This window comes from Monodelphis domestica, chromosome 4 (assembly GCF_027887165.1).
Source record: "Monodelphis domestica isolate mMonDom1 chromosome 4, mMonDom1.pri, whole genome shotgun sequence".
In the NCBI taxonomy this organism is placed as follows: domain Eukaryota; kingdom Metazoa; phylum Chordata; class Mammalia; order Didelphimorphia; family Didelphidae; genus Monodelphis; species Monodelphis domestica.
The window spans coordinates 310,617,089-310,633,915 of NC_077230.1; positions in this window are offsets into that span (position 1 = coordinate 310,617,089).

The window sequence follows — 16,827 nt, forward strand, 5'->3', positions numbered from 1 at the left end:
ATTCAGTTTGGAAGGGGGTGGAGAATCCAATAAGGCCTCATGATAGAGATGATATTTTAGTTATGCCTTGAAGGATGCATAGAGTTTACACATCTATGATCTGAGCATTCCTGACAGAAGCAACATCATAAACCAAGAATTGGAGAAAGCAATTCTCTCAATTCAATGAAAATTCAATTAACATTTATTAAGCACTTACTATATGCCAAACACTGTGCTAGGCACTGGGGATGGATACGGGGGATATGGGGAAGACAAAAATTAATTTGTTCATTTCCCCAACAAGCTTATAGTCTACTTGAGGGATATAAAATATATGCCAATAAGTAAATTAATGTATAAAATAAAACAAATAAATTAAAAGGGAGATGCTATTAGTTGGTAAGAGAGAACCAGGAAAGGCTTCGCATAGTAGATGATACCTGAGCTGTGCTTTAAAGGATGTTAGGGATTCTACGTGGTAGAGGGAAAGATGGACAGACTTGCTTATTTGGAGTACAAAATATGCACTATAATAACAACTCATATTCCTAAAATACTTTCCAAAATGTTTTATTCACCACTACCTTACAAAATAAAAACTTCAAGCATTACTCTCTCACTTTTATATATGAAGAGATGGGTTCAGGAAAAAATAAAACAGTGATTTTCCCAAAGTTATATATATAGTAAGTGCCAGACTTGGAATAAGATGATTAATGTAGGCTATAAGTTAATCCAAAACACAACATTCCTTCCATTATATCACTGATTTTTTTTTAATGGTGAGGAATAATGAGATGAGGCTGAAAGGCATTCAGTGTTGAAGGGTCTTGGGCTGAGCTTGGACTTTATGTAGGAGGCAATCAAGAGTCATTAAAATTTTTTGAATAAGGCAGTGAAATTATTAGAATGATGTGCTAGGGAAATTAACCTGGATAGGTTTAGAATGTGTGGATAGAGGCAAGGAGAGATGGGATATAGGTAATGAAATTAGGAGACTATCACAATAATACATGTAAGATGTGTCATCTCCCAAAATTGTTTCAATGAAGTAGAGGATTCAAAGTGAAGCCACATAAAAAATCAAAAGATATGTAGATGTTCCTGTCTTCTATTTTTCTGCTTGAAGGTGGTTTATGAAAAAGATGGAAGATCTGGAATACATTTAGATGGATTCAGAAATAGTTGAATGATTGGACCCAAAGAGTAGTCACTAACAAATCAGGATTAAGATGAAGAAAGGTCTCCAGTGTAGTACCCTGTGTTTCTGATATTATCTCCTGGAGAATGAAAGAACATTCTATGGTCACCAAAGTTGCTTCCTCAACAGGGAAATCTTGAGCTAACTCTTCCTAGGGGCATAATAGGAACAATGAAATTGCTATTGGATCCATTGAGGGAAGTGGTAGAACAAAACACATTAAAGTATTTGGAGTTGGAAGGGAACTTAAAGATCATCTACCAAGATTCTTAACCTGGGGTCCATGGACTTTTACAAAATATTTTGATGATTATATTTCAAATAGTTGGTCTCCTTTGTAATTCTATGCATTTGATACATTTAAAAACATTATCCTGAGAAAATAATTTATACCAGATTACCAAAGGAGCCCATGAAATACAAATTTTAATAGACCCTGCAAACCCAAGAATGTCAATGACAAAACCTAGAGCTTCCAGACAAAAGAAGAAAATTGGGCAAGAGCCCAGAAAGAAAGAATTCAGACATTAAGGAACCACAATCGATATTATACAACTAATTCTCTAAAGGAATGGAGAACAAAGCATGAGATATTCCAAAGTTCAAAAGATAAAAGTCTAAAATTAAAAACAATCTATCCAGAAAAACTGAGTATAATCATAAAAGAAAATAAATGGATTTTCAATTAAATGAAAGGCTTTCAACATTTTTAATGAAAAAAATCAAAGAACTCTGAAATACAAATACAGGAGTCAAGAGAAATATAAAAAGGTAAAGACAAATGAACAATCCCAAGAGGCTTTATAAAAATGATCTGTACACATTTTAATGGAAAAGGCTAATAAAAGAGTTCTTTCAGAATCCTAATGTCACAAAGATTGTCAAATGAGACCAAAGACATACATATAGTTTTGAAGGCACTGTTAAAAAAGAAAGAAAGAAAGAAAGAAAGAAAGAAAGAAAGAAAGAAAGAAAGAAAGAAAGAAAGAAAGAAAGAAAGAAAGAAAGAAAGAAAGAAAGAAAGAAAGAAAGAAAGAAAGAAAGAAAGAAAGAAAGAAAGAAAGAAAGAAAGCTCAAGGGAGGAAAATACATTAGGGGGAAATGGGAAGAAAGATGGAGGAACTTATTAACACATATAATCAAGGTGCATAAGTAGAATCATATAAAAATATAAAATTAGAGGGAGTATAAGATATCACTTGAACTTTATTTTCATCTAAATTGGTCAAAAGAGGGCTAGAACAGAGAGACAGAGGCTGATAGACAGAAACAGGAAAAGACTGTTATAGGAACACATTCAGTTCAACAGATAAACAGATCAGAACAGGAAAAGGAAGATTCAGGGAAATTTTAGTCATAAACAAAACGAACACTAAGCTTGCAAAGAGGAGATTAAAGAGGTTATAAGGGGGAAAGGTAAGAATTTAAAAATAAATAGGCAATGAAGAGTATAGAGAGGGAAAAATGTAAGAAAATAGGATGGAGGGAAGTATAGTCATCCCTTGATATATGCATTTCACTTATTGTGACTTCACTGTATTGCAGGTTTTAAATATATATATATATATATATGATTCTGTATCCTAGAATTTCCACTATATCACCTGATTTTACAGATGAATACCATAATGTACACAATGTACACCACTACCACTTTCACAGGTTTGCCAAGGTGAGATTGTACACAGCACACTATTGGCTGATAGAATTAAGGCAACCAAACACAGTGCTGTGTTCTGTATCCTGGGTGCTGATTGGCTCAGTGACTGTAGCATAAGTCTGTTTACTCTCCTTCACTGTGCTCATACATTCAGAAAGTGTTTAAGAGTATATGAAGTGTCTATTAGAGTGGGGGAAAGGTTAAAAAGAGTGTGGGAAAGATTTATAGGAGAGTAGGAAACCTTATATATATATATATTTTATTTATATTTATTTATATATATATATAATAAAATAAATATAATGTCACTACTTTGCAAATTTTCACCTTTCGTAGGCATCTCTGGAATGTGTAACTCCTGCCATAGGTGAAGGATCACTGTAAATCTTAATTGTAAGAAGAAGTGGGGTAAACTCACCTATGGAATGAAAAGTGTTGAACAGAATGCATTAAAAAGCAAAACCAACAGCAAGACTTTCAAGTAACACAATTGAAACAGGAAGACTAATATACCCTTAAAATGAGACTGGAGTAAAATCTATTTTATCTGAACTTAACCCAAAAAAGCATGGGTAACAATTATGATTTTGGACAAGACAACACAAAATAAACAATTAAAGGATTCTAAAGGGGAATCTAGATTTTGTTTACATACAAAAATGAATTGATTTCAGTACTTAAAATATATGCAATAAATGGCATGGCTTCTAAGTAATTAAAAGATAAAACAAATGAATTATAAGGAAAAATAGACACCAATATTATAATAGGGAAAGACCTTGATTTTTTACATTAGCCTTAAGTAAAAGTAAACAAAAAATAAACAAGGAAGAAGTTAAGGACCTGAATAGAATTTCAGGGGGAAAAAATAAAGTCTATGACTCTTACAGTCATTAAATGAAAATGAAAAGTATACACATTTCTTGATTGTACATAGCACTTTTACAAAAACTGATCATGTCTTAAAACATAAAAACCTCACAAAATGTAAAAAAAAAAGTAGTTTACATTTTATTTACAGAGAATAATCCAGTGAAAATTATATTGAAGGGCCAATAAAATTATTGAAAATCAACTAGAAAACAAACCAAAAGGATTAAATAACAGTCATAAAGAATCAATGGGTCAAAGAACACATCATATAAATGATAGATAATTCCATACAAAATTAAAATGACAATATAGAATACCAAATATTTTAGGATATATCCAAAACAAGCCATAGGGGAGGAATTTATATATCTGATAGTTGTTGTTGTTTTTAGACAAAGAAAAAATAAACCAATGAATTTGAAATGCAATGGAGCACAATAGGAAACCAACAAAATCCCAATTAAATACCAAAATAGAAATATGAAAATCAAATATGAGAGTAACAGAATTGAAAATAATCAAACAAATCCCATTGATTTAATAAATAAAATTAGGATAACAAACCATAAAATAGATGAGTTGTTATCGAATTTGATTTAAAATAAGTAAAAGGAAAATCAACATGCCAATGTAAAAAATGATTTTTAAAAAGGGAGAGAGAATTCACAGCAAATGATTTGAGTCTCCCAATGAGCACATTCCCAGCTAAGGCTGAATAAGGCAATGCTCTCCCTTCTTGTTTTGGTTCTCATGCTGTATATAAATTCCTATTTGTGATCTCTTTGTTGCCACATTTTTTTTTGCATGGGGTCATAAGATTTCACTGTTTAAAATGGCCTCCAACCATAATGTTGAAGTACATTCTAGTGTTTCTAAGCAAAGGAGGCTTAAAGAAAATGCATGTGTTAGATTGACTACAAATATTGGCTATATTGGCTACAAATTCAATGTTAACGGATCAATAATACGGTACATTCAGAAAAGGAAAGGGGAATTACAAATCTGTACATGGGGCCACCACAGAAAGTGCTAAAGTAAATGTCATTTGTAATTTACTAAAGTAAATGTGCCAGAACTTAACCCTGAATTTCCCCTAGGAGCAATGGTTCAATATTCACTTATTCAGTGTTCATGGTGTCTTTCTATCACATAACTACTATGAATGAGAACTGACTATGTATATATACATATATACATATATATGTAGTCTTACACGAATGACAAGAATTGAATATATATTTTTAATTATTATTTATAGATATTAACATGTATTTATAATAAAACCTAGAGCTGCCTTCATTTATGACTAAGGTAAATTAGAATTCTTTCCAATTTCAAGGATTAAACCAGGATGTCCATCATCACTACTGCTATTTGATACAGTACTAGAAATGTTGGCAATAGCAATAATGAGAAAAAGAAAAAAACAAAATTAGCATTTAATTGAAACAATTAGTAACCAGCAAAGATAGAAGACATAAAATAAATATATACATCATAAATCATTAGTATTTCTATATAAATTCATAACTGAGAGGCAATATAAAACCTTTTAAGGAATGAATACTAAAGAATGAATCGAAGGATCTGTGTTCAAATGCTACCCCTGATACTATGTGGAAGTCATTTAAATGCCCTGGGCTTCAGTTTTCTCACCTCTAAAATGGTAAGAGAGAATAGCTGGACTGAATGGCCTCTGAAATCCCTTCCAGATTTGGTTCTATGATAAAATAATACTATGGTCTCTCAAACCACCTATGTTACTTTTTACCTGGAAAAAGTGACCAAAAATACATTAGTTCCTGTCCTGTTGACATGATTTTTATCTTCATAAAATCTTTATAATGACATCATAAGTCTATTGCCCAGATGAAAAAAAGTAATACAGTGATATGCAGGGTTTTCAGTTGATTTTCCATTTTGGACCACTTCTTAAGGGTTACTGAGTTAATTGAGAGGTGCAGTCTATAAAAATCCTATTAGACTTAGTTGTTTCTTTTTTTATTATTTCAAGAGATCATTTGACTTAGTAGAGTGAAATTTAATTTTATATCTCTATACATAAAAGCCACACACATCAAAAGCTGAAATAGCTGTTTATTCCCAATATTTTTATGAGATATTGCTGGCAAGGAGTTTTATTTAAACTCCTATTATAAAATTAATAGATTTAAAAAATAAACTTCCCCTCCACCATACTATCATAGTATTGGCTAAGTACAGTATAGACTCACCAGCACTTCCTCTATCTTATAAAATGACAATGCTATAGTAAATGACAATTGATTTTTTGTAATGGCCTAATGGTAGTGGTAAATTCACAAACACTTTCAGAATTATTTTTAAGTTCGATAGCAGATAAAAGATGCAAAAAGCTCCCAAGTCAGAGTCACTTAGATGCTCCCCTAACTGATTCTTTAATCCACTTTCCACAATGGTAGTTTCTGACATTCTTTGTTCTCTACTCAAGTCCCCCACATCCTTCACAACTAAGGCCCTCACATATTTTTCTGAGTGTATATAATCATCTGCCTTGAGATTTCTCTTCTCTTTTCCTATTTTCCTCTCCTTTTCATCTTAGTCCATTGGCATAAATGTCTTCTTTATTAAGTCATTGATGAACAGATGGCCTCTTCTACATTCATGTGCCCTCGATCCCAAATGCTCCCCTAATCATTCTGTCCTCCCTCTAATCTTCTATAATTCAACTGAAATTGTTCTCTTGGAAGTTTCCAATGGTCTTTTCTCACCCTTCCTCAGCTCTTGGAATTTGATACTGCTGATCACCCTCTTCACCTGGATATTCTCTGCTCTCTTACCTGTCTGGTAGTACCTTCTCAGACTCCTTTGCTGTATTAGCCATGCCACAATTGATGTCTCAAAGATATCTCACACTCAACATATCCAAAATAAAACAAATTATCTTTCCACCAAAGCACATTTATTTTCTGAACTTTACTTTTTCTCTGAAATATATTTCCATTTTTCTTGTCACTCAGATTCAAAAGTTTTGGGTCATCCTTGACGCTTCACTTTCACTTCTCCACAAAGCCAATCAATTGCCAAGTCTTGTCATTTCCACCTCTACATCCCTTCTTCAATTCATTTTCTCTCTATTCACCCAGTAACAACCCTAAATCAAGTCTTCATTATCTTTCATCTAAACTATTACAATAAATTTCTAATCTTCCTGCTTTGACTTTCTTCCTGCTCCAACCCATTCTGCTGCCAAAGTAATTTTCCTAAAATGCAGGTCTGACCATGTCATTCCTCTATTTAATAAATATTAGTAGTTCTCTATTACTTTTGGATCAAATATAAATTCCATTGTCATTTAAAATAATTCATAATCTGACTCCCTGTTATCTTTAGAGCCATTTAATTTTTAAACCCCCAAACAGTATTTGATATAAGCAAAAATAGACTGATAGCCATCTTCTGAGTTTCTCAAGTTACTTACAGATACAGATCAGGCTTGGTGCCTAATGAATTACCCTACCCACTGGCATATCTAATACCCAGTCTCTCTAGATACTGTTTGTGGAATGAATTGTTCCTTAGCCACCAGATATTGTTTCACTGTTACTTCATTGAATACTGTTCTCTGTAGATGTGTAAGAGGATGATGAGAGGTGGGGAAAGTATTATGCATCTCTTTACACATGTTCTCCAAACTGACCTGGAGCTCTTCCAGGGGTTTGTACCCTGGCTATAATCTGAAAAAAGTCAAGGAATTTCCCATCTGAACTTAGGAGTGATTTACTCTTTGAGCAGAATGCACCACTCTTACTAACAAAATGGTATGCTTTAATATGGCTTTATAGATTGGGGAGGGGAAGAAGAGAATATGACAATGATAAATATAAAACACAAAGGAATTCATCTGTTACATGAAGTTATGGATTGTACTTCAGGTATATTCCTATTAAAAATTCCCTAGATTAAAAAAAAATTTTAAGCTAGCCATCTGCTAAATTTCTACTAGGCTTTACCATTCTGATTAAAGTCCTAAAAGTAATGCAAGTGATTCCTGGGACATAGAAGGTTAGTTGACTTTTGCTGATGGGTGGTGGTTAGGATGTGGCCTCCAAACAGCTGTAAAAACAAAACAAAACAAAGCAAAACCAAAAAACTAACCCTCTGTGCCTAAGAGTATCTTCAAGTAGCTAGGTAAAAATGGATAGTTATAATATAAGCAGTAAGCTAGAATGTATAGTTTATGATGAACATGGTTCTTGGTACTTGGAAGAGGAAGAAAAAGGGACAAATAAGTGTTCATCTTTTCTATTTCACTACAACAACTAACAAACTCAAAAATGAAGCAAGTGTATCAAAAGCTAAAGTGAAATTCTAATTTCTTGGTTTTACAAAGATATTTACAAATATATAACAAGAATAGAGATTTCAACCAAATAGAGGTTTCTCTGTCACCACAGCCTTTGGACTTAGTGAGCTCAAACCTAAAAGTAGTTGCTGTAAGATATGCCCCTCACCAAATTTGCTTCTATTTTTCAAAGATAATATTCCAAATTTCTATCTTTCCTGTAAGACTCAGGGAATTAATTCATTGCTGATCTACTAAGGTTGATTCCTAGGCTGTACTGATGTCTCAGATGGCTCAGATGCCCACAAATTCTGGTGGGGACTTTAGACATTTCAAGATTTCAATGTTCAGGCTTCCAAGTTAATTGTTTATTGGAAATGCCTCAGGTTTAAGGTTAGGTAACCAGGATTAATGTACTGGCATCTTGCTTTCTTTTATTCTCCAAAGGAAGTCACATCTTTTTTTCTCATTTCATTGTTATTCATAACAGTAGCAAATGCATATTCCTATGATTAGAGCCAAAAGTATGGTGGAATGACCAAGGCTTTGCCTTATAGCCATATTGGTGAACCTATGGCACATGCATCAGAGGGGGGGGCTGCTCCTCTCCCCATCTCCCCCTTTCCTGAGGATGTTTCTCTCATCACCCACCCCTCTGCCCAGCAGCCCAATGGGAGTGCTTCCTCCCTCCCATCTGGGGTAAGGAGGTGGCTCACATGTGGCATACAGGCTCTAGTTTGGGTACATGGCCTCCAAAAGGTTCACCATCACTGCCCTATGGTATAAAATTTGGAGGCTTAACATATTTTTCTGTCCAAGGATTCCTTCCAGGCCTAAGATTCTACATCCCATAGTCACAACAAAGATTAGTCAGTACCTCAAAGTGTAAGGCAGTATCTCACATAGGTTCATCCATTATTTTGATGTTGAGGATTTATAGCTCTTTATATTCAAATGCAGTCTCCCTTCTGTTACAGATGGCGACCACTAGATTGGATGAGAACTTCTCAAATTTTTTAGCCTAGAGAATTTTTTTTAAGCCAGTTTCTCCAAGATGCCCTTTTAGAAAACTATCTTGATCAGCTCCTGCCTGTGGCCCTCTCTGGCTCATGCTTCTGCTCCTGGCCTCTCACCTGGAGCTCGAGCTCCCGGCCCTACCTGTCTGCGCTCTGGCTTCCGGCCCTACCCACCCCGGCAGTCTGTTTCTCACCCATCTGGACTCTGACCCAGACGGCTCATCACCCCAGCCCCAGACCCACGAGTGTGACCCCAACCACCTCATCACCCAGATCCTTGGAGTAGATCGCTCAGGACTCATTGCAACCAGCTGGTAACAGTATTGGCCACGTGGGCAGAGGGGAGAGACGAGAGGGAAAGGAGAACAGGTAATTTTCCCTTAGGCTAAGCCTCCACATGGATGGGAGTATTGACCACAGGGGGGTCAGAGAAAGGGAGAAGAGAAGAAACAGATTTTTTCAAACAGAAACTTAATAGCAATGGACTGTTTAAAAGGATACCTTTTGACTCTTCTGGTAATTTCATTGACTTCACCTGCCTGTCAGGGAGCAGACTCAGTCCAAAGATTCAACTTTGGAGGAGCAGCTGGGTGGCTCAACAGACTGAGAGCCAGACATAAAGACATGCGGTCCTGGGTTAAAATCTGGCCTCAGATACTCCCCAGCTGTGGGGCCCCAAACAGATCACTCAGACCCCATTGCTTAGCCCTTACCACTATGCCTTCTGACAATAGACATTTAAATGAATAAGAACCCAAGGAACTTTGAAGAGACTTAAAGGCTATATTCTAAGGCATTTCAGACTCCAGTGGTTTATACAAATCTCTGTATTCTATAGCATTTTTCCTGATTTTTTTGTTTAAGGTTTAACTTTGTGATGTTAAATTCATATGTTACTGGATTCAATATTATTCTCTTACACTGAAGGTTGATTGAATTTATTTTTAATGTACTGTTTTGAAATTCTGTTGTTTTTCCCCTATAACTGTGCTGAAAAAATATTAGTGATTAAGCCCATATTTTAAAAAAAACAGCTTTTTTCTATTTTGCTTTTATAAATTGTCACATAGAGTTTAACAACCTTTGGAAAATTTAATGTGCTAAATATCTCAAATGATTTTAAGGGTTTTTTAAATATGATTTTTGTAAATTTTTTAACAATCTCTGGCTATTTTTGCCTGCCCCTACCACGAGGTAAGGCCAATAGTAGCTGAAGTGAAATACATTTTATAACTCCCAACCTTCCCACATTTCTAAATATGTGAATGGAATTTGGGCAGTTAATCTCGGGACATTTGTACCCCTAAAAAGCCTCCAAGAAAAAGGAGCACCCCTTTATTTATACTCTTCAGGTCACTATTTTACTTGCACCAGAATGATATATAGATTTCTTGATTATGTTCTTATCCCAAGATGAGTTTTACTTTGTTTAAAAATATGTTTATTACCAAGGTTGAAAGATTGCTACGTTTGTAAAAAATTGTGACAAATATCCATCAATTCATAGGTTTTTTTAAAAAGTCATAGAACAACTTATGTGAAATATGATAGTATGTCTGTTTGCTATTGTAATTAATTGGGCTATTGAGAATTTTGGGGATTTTGATAACTACATATTTATACCTTGTTCAGTTCATTTGCCTTCTACTCACAGTGATCATGGCCAGATATTAAGAGGAAATGGATCTCATTTTTGGTGAGAAAGCCTTGTATTTTATATTTTCTTAGCTTACACAGAGTGTCAATGATTATAAGCTATATTTTTTAATTTTTAAAGCTCTTTATTATTATATTTTTCTTGCATGTTGTTATAATTAAAATAGTTGGTGCAATAAACTGTAATAATTAAAATGGTTGATGTTGAAAACTGTAGTGAGTTAAAATGGTGGAAGATATAAATTGTGATAGATATAAGAGAGGGTGAGTAAATTGTGACCACAGAAAATATGTTTCACTACAGTGTCTTGGTTTTTAAATCAAATATAAGGTGGTCGCCAGGGAAATATTCCCAATTATTCAATATGCCCAAGTCAACTGGGTTTTATAGAGAATTTAATTAATAATACAATGAATAATCAAAGAGAGAGAGAGAGAGAGAGAGAAAGAAAGAAAGGAAATAAGTATGAAGAGCCTTAAGCCAACATGGCCTAGACCTGAGTCTTAAGAGAGAGATCAGTCAGTCTTTTATCACTCACCACAAGTTCTGTCTAAGCAAGGATTCTAGGGACACCAGGCCAGCTCCATCTCAGCTGATTTCGCCAGAGAGAGTTCCAGCCAGAGTCCTCCTCAAAGAGAGATCCAGCCATAGACTGTTTCAAAGGGCCTCTCTCCAGAGCCTCCAGAGGGACAGAGTCCCCTCAGAGGATCTCCAGCGAGACCTCCTTAGAGATTGTCCTCCAAGAGCTTCCCTTCTCCAGAGCCTCTCTCAAGAGATTCTTCCCAAGCAATCCTCATAAGGGCTTTCTCCAAAAGGATTGTTGTCCCCTCGAGAGATCCTGCTTTTTCTTATATAGGGGTTTTAATTCTATGTCACCTCCCCTAAGTCCTTACATCTACCAATCACTGTAGATGTTTTCCAAAGGACTGCCCATCTGAATTCCTGCTAAATCAACTAATCCCCTCAGTAAGTGTGAACCAGAGAAAACACAGCTGAGTCAACTAATATCATTAAGAGAAAACTTGCCCGACCCTTTTAGGTACCTAGCATCCCATTGTATCAATTCTAAAAAACAGGCATGGTTCAAAGAACTCCTTGCCCCACCATAAGCATGGATCCAAGTACTTTCATTGTTTAGCAAGGAGTTTTCTCTCCTAAAGCAGTCTTAAGTACGGGTGGAGTATAGGTCCTCCCATAGCAAGGAGTTTTCTCCCCTAAAGCAGTCTTAAGTATGGGTGGAGTAGAGGTCCTCCCATAGCAAGGAGTTTTCTCCCCTAAATTGATTATGTTTTTATGATCCTTTGGGGAAGGACTTCTTCCCAGAGGATCAAATGGTGGTATGTAAAAAAATAGACTCAAATACAAGACTACAATCCCCACAAGCCTTTGCTCCGCTTCCCCAAAATGCTTTGTAATCTCACGGGAATTCTGAGGTGGGCCAAGATCGAGGAAGGATTTAAGCTGGTGGCAAATGTTTTTGGGCTCTTTTTGGTCTTAAGTACGGGTGGAGTAGAGGTCCTCCCATAGCAAGGAGTTTCTCCCCTAAAGCAGTGTTAAGTATGGGTGGAGTAGATAGAGGTCCTCCCATTTCTGATCCTGGCGAGTTCTCACATCAAAATGGGGAATGTTTCCAGTAGGGAATTTGTTCCAATGGAGGATTTCTCAATGTGGAAATTTTTAACATTCACAAGTCTGAGAAATTTCAAGATTTACAATGTGTAATAAACTTTTTCAGGTTTTTTTTTTAATTTTTCTCTCCTTTTTATATTTGAAGCACATGTCACCAGCATTAAGATTTTCTTTAACCTTTTGATTTTTCAGTACTATAAGTTTGAAATACATTTGTCAGAGCATGCCCAAAAAGCTTGTGACTATAAAAATGATGCCACTAATTATTTAAATAAATTATGGGACTTTGCTTAATGATTCTGTCTGATTACAGGACAAGATATACACAACAGAGCCATTGCACAGAGCCAAAGAAAAGCCAATCCAGGAGGGATTGATGCACTTCTAGGCCAATACAAAGGTCTTGAACCTAGTGTGAAGACTCGAGGTTACTGTGTTTATCATTGCTAGACATAGGCTTTCCTTGTGTCCACACTTACTCTGAAGATACTCACAGAGGAGTATCCCCAAACTTGGCTCCTACTTGACTTCTATAACCTGGTCCCTTTCTTTTCTGCCTCTCACAGTGTGATAACTTTCTGTAGTCCTGGCTACTGACTGGGAATGCATCATTGCTTAGATCATTTTGATTGGGCCCTGATTCAAGGACCTGTTATAGATTTATTTTTCTTTTTACTTAGAATTTTTACACATAAGACTTTGATAGTCTATATTTTCATCCAGAAATTTTTTCTTTTCTTTTGGATTTTTCTGATGTTTTTGTTAATTTCTCTTATCAATTGATTCATATACCTCAGCCATGCATCCCTAAGTGATCCTGGTTTTTTAATCACCCTCTTAACGGGGGGAATGTAAAAAAATATCATTATTTAAATTGCAAAGTTTAAATTCCTTTTGAGAAGAATTTTAGGTAAAGAAGATGCTACCTCTCTGAATCCAGAACTGAACTGTTGGAGAAGCCACCATGAAGAAGCCTCCAGACCACAAGCTGCACAAAAATGAACTTTGAGTGTGGTTGATTGAACATTTATTTGTATGTATACTTTCATGCCAAAGGGGACTGCCCCCTAACTGGCTTTTTGACAATGCGTTCAGCAATTATTGATTTTATTCTTTTTTTTCTCTTATCCTCAAATTATTGTAATCTTTTAAATTGATTATGTTTTTATGATCCTTTGGGGAAGGACTTCTTCCCAGAGGATCAAACGGTGGTATGTAAAAAAATAGACTCGAATACAAGACTACAATCCCCACAAGCCTTTGCTCCGCTTCCCCAAAATGCTTTGTAATCTCACGGGAATTCTGAGGTGGGCCAAGATGGAGGAAGGATTTAAGCTGGTGGCAAATGTTTTTGGGCTCTTTTTGGACTTCCGTTTTGGAGCAGACGTAGCTCTTCCATGATGTAAGATTACCTTGTCTAGGCCACTCTGGCCTAGGCACGTGTTTCTTATCTTGTCTTTTCTTTAATCCTTAATCTTCAATAAACCTCTAAAAATATAATACTCCTTGTAAAGAGAAACTAATTTCTACCTGCCTCAGCCTTTCCATATTCCTAAATTTTAACTGTTATACTTCTAACTCTAGCTTTATAGAACCAACTATCTAGTAGATATTTCCAATCAGATGCCCTTCTAGGCATCACAAACTCAATAAGTATAAAATGGAACTCATTATCTTTTCCCCAAAAGTCTTTCTTCTACCTAGCTAACCTACATGTTGAGAATACTATAATCTTTTAGATCCATAATTTCAGAGTCTTTCGACTCTTCCTCAGATTCTATCAGTGATCATGTTTTTTCAATTTCATCTCCATAACAGTTCTCATGTTTATCCCTTCTCTCTACTGTTTCCAAGTGATGATCACCCTACTTCAGGCCATCATCATTTAGACCACTACAATAACTTCATAACTGGACTCTATGATTCTATTTTCTCTTTTTTGAAATCCATCTATCTAGATCCAAAATTAATATTCTTAAATCATATGTCCTTCCCTTTCTCAAGAAGCTCCAGTGACTTTTTCTTGACTCCAGAATAAAAACTAAACTCCTCTGTTTAGCATTTAAAGCCTGTACAATCAGGATTCAGTCTTATTGCCTATTTTCGCACATCTTAGCTTGTTGGTTGTTCCTCACAATGACATTTCATCTCTCCCTTTACTTTTGACTTGGCTCTCCACTGTGCTAGACCATTCTTCCTTCTCTTCTTCACCTCACAGAATCCCTAGTTTCCTTCAAAATTTAATTATGCCACTTTCCTGTGGGGAGTCTATCTTGATCTCACCAGTTGCTAGTGCCCTACTCCAAGAAACTTTTTTGTAAATATTTTATTTAATTTACATATATATGTTATTCCTTTACCTGCCATATTTAGAAGGTGAACTTCTTCAAAGAAGGAATCATTTCATTTTCTTTGTATCCTCAGTGCCTAGGACAGTGCCTGACACATAGCAGGTCCTTAATAAGTGTAAAAATTCAAGTTTTGGAAATATGAAATCAATATTTGGTAAAAGTTTTGGGAAAACTGGGATGCCTGTTGAATTGTTGAAGTCATTCTTTTCAAGGGAGCTATCTCACTCATTTGCAAGGGAAAGAACTTGACAAATAAACATTTTGTTTTGGGGGAGCAGTGGCTGTTTTGATTTTTGCTGGATTGAGGATATGGGGAAACTAGAGAAGGACAAAGGATAAGAGAAGTTCTAAATTACATTACTAAAGAGGTTTTGAATTCCATCACAAAGGAGATTTTATATCCTGTATAATTACAGGATGCTTTATAAAATACCTCACAACTACTATGTAAAGTATGTCATTTTTCTCCCGAAGAGACAAAAGGAAAATTAGATATCAAGAATTTAAGTAATTTGCCTGAGGTCACATATTAAGCTGGTGACAGAGCCAAAATTGGGTTCTGAGAACCTTCAGTTTTTGACAGCATTGTTAAAGCGATAGTCATTGATGCTATCTTGTCAGTTTACTTTATGTTGAGCTTGTATCAGAAAAATAAAAACATTTTACAATCTCACCCCAGAATCGTGAAATTGTGAAGAGGCTCAAATCAACACATTTATCTGCAGCCTAATTCCTCAGATCATAGAAAAGATAGAAAAACAAATGTCAATATAGAAGTGTTCTGTATTTGCTGCCTCCATTTCCTTACCATTCATTATCCAACCTCTTATAGTCTGACTTCCATTTTCACCATTATGCTGAAACACCTCTTCACAAGGTTAGTAGTGACATTACTATTAATAAAATTAATATCCTTCATCCTCTGTCCTCTCCTCTCTCCACCAATTTTTTGGCAACAGTGGATATTATTGACTAAACCTTCCTTTTTGATACTCTCTTTGCCTTTGGCTTCCACTCTCCTTCTCTCTGATCCTTCTCTGTATGTTCTCTCCCTCCTCCTAGTCCTTAAATAGATGTTTCTCCCAAAGTTCCATCCCTATTCCTCTTCTCTCCAGATACTTTTTTGATGATTTCATCTATTCTCACAACTTTAATTTTCACCTTTACACAAATATCTCTTAAACCTATATCTCTCTTCTCAACTTCTTCCCAGAAATTCAATTCCATATTTCCCCATAGATTGGGAGCTCTGCCTACATGTAATGAATCCAGACTTGTATAATTGAAAATCTGTTACCCTAAAAAAAGAACTACATTTCCTAGGAGCCCATTGAGTTCCTGCCATTACGTACTTCCTGTAGATAGGGGATATTAGACAGGGACATGGAAGGTCCCTAGGTTGGTGGTGATAAGGCAAGTGTTGGAACTGGCTGACCAGTCATGGGCACATGGTTTTATTTTGTATCTTTTTTATTCCTTGATTTCTAATGATCTTTAATAGATCTCTTAAAATATAATATTATTATTTTTGAGACATAATTTTAACTTTTACAGAATTAACTTGTCTAAAACTGAATTTATAATCTCCCCTCTTCCCTACTCCTGAATCTTCTCCTCCCCTATACTTTTCTATTCCTGTTGATGGTGCCACCTTCTTTCCAGTTACACATGACTATAACCTTGAAACTAAGATGTTAAAACTTCTTATCAGAAATATGAGAGAGAATTAACAATGTTTTAAATAAGATGCTAATGAGATAGCACCTGACCTTAAATATCATAAATATAATCCAGGAAGATAAATACATCTATATTATATTGTCCATAACTGACATTTATATAGTGCATTACATTAAAAAGTGCTCATATAAATTCTCATTTGATTCTTAGAATAATTGTGAGGCAGATATTATTGTTATACCCATTTTGCAGTTGAGGATAGGATAAGTAACACTATTTGCTCAGTCACATAGTTAGCAAATATCTGAAGTTTGGTTTAGACCCAGATCTTGAATCCAAGACCAGTACTCTGTCCACTATGTCTTGCTATCTCTTTACAGAAGGATGTTAATGATAAAATAGTCTAACCTGTAGACTAGGTAAGTAAATAACTCCTATGGATCACAAATGTTCT